The following is a 1,493-nucleotide window of genomic DNA, read 5'->3' as shown; positions in this document are numbered from 1 at the left end:
TAGCCAAGCATCTTAGCATTATTCCCCTCTTTTACCCATTCAAACCATGCTTCAATTCCTGTATCCCAGAGCCCTGTTGTTCCAAGGTTGCGCAGACATCATCGTTTACCTCTGACTCACTTAGCCCATGCAAATCTGCCTAACTGTTCTCCCATTAGCCTTGTTCTTCCATTCCCCTCACGCCTCTTGTGTATTGCCCCCTCGGCTTCCAAGCATCCAAGCTATTCTGTGTCTATTACCTACCCAGTGCTCTATCTTCCACTCTTTCCCTCCCCTCACCTCATCCCATACATCATGGTGATCAGCAAATATATATACAATTTTCCTCCTTTTAGGGTGGGTTCTTTTTCATAATTTTTTACAATGATGGTCCTATGCAGTATTGCTTCTTTTGTGACTGAATAATTTCACTCAGCATAATGTCCTCAAGGTTCATCCATGTTATGTGGTGGCTTGCAGCTTCCTTGTTGTTCTTCAAGGTAGCATAGTATTCCATTGTGTGTATGTACCACAGTTTGTTTTTCCATTATTCAATTGATGGGCACTTAGGCTGTCTCCATCTTTTTGCTGTTGTAAATAGTGCTTCTATGAACATTAGTATGCATATATCTACTTGTGTTATGGCTCGTATTTCTTGTGGGTAAATACCAAGTAGACGAATTTCTGGATCATAAAGTATTTCTATTTCCAACCTCCTGAGGAAGCACCATATTGCTTTCCAGAGAGGCTGGACCATTTTGTAATCCCACCAGCAATGCAGGAGCATCCCAGTCTCTCCACATTATTGCAAGTATTTATTGTCTTCTACTTTTCTGATCTTTGCTCTTATTGGTGGTGTGAGACAATATCTCATTGTTGTTTTGATTTGCAACTCTCTAATGACTAGTGATCGTGAACATTTCTTCATATGTTTGTTGGCTACCTGGATCTCCTCCTTAGTGAAGTATCTGTTCATGTCCTGTGCCCATTTTTTAATTGGGTTATTTGTCTTTTTCTTGTAGAGGTGTTGTAGTTTCCTATATATTTTGGAAATGAATCCCTTGTCTGATGTGTCATTGCAAAAGATTTTTTCCCATTCTGTGGGTTCCCTTTTTAATCTTTTGGTAAAGTCTTTTGATGCACATAAGTTTTTAATTTTTAGCATGTTCCAATCAACTATTTTGTCTACTTTTGTTTGTGTAGTTTTCAAAATGTTTGGTAGTCTGTGTATGCCATGAATCAGAGCCCTCACAGTTGTCCCTATTTTTTCATCGATGACCTTCATAATTTTGTGATTCACATTTAGGTCTTTAATCCATGTTGAGTTGGTTTTTGTATAGGGTGTGAGGTAAAGGTTTGGGTTCAATCTATTGCATATCGCTTTCCAGTTCTGCCAGCATCATCTGTTAAAGAGACTGTTTCCTCCCCATGCAATATACCTATTCACTTTTTCGAAAATCAGTTGGCTGTATGTGAATGGGTTAATTTCTGGATTCTCAATTCTGTTCCATTGA

This window comes from Chrysochloris asiatica, unplaced genomic scaffold (assembly GCF_000296735.1).
Source record: "Chrysochloris asiatica unplaced genomic scaffold, ChrAsi1.0 scaffold00162, whole genome shotgun sequence".
Lineage (NCBI taxonomy): Eukaryota > Metazoa > Chordata > Mammalia > Afrosoricida > Chrysochloridae > Chrysochloris > Chrysochloris asiatica.
This window is presented reverse-complemented; position numbering follows the sequence as displayed.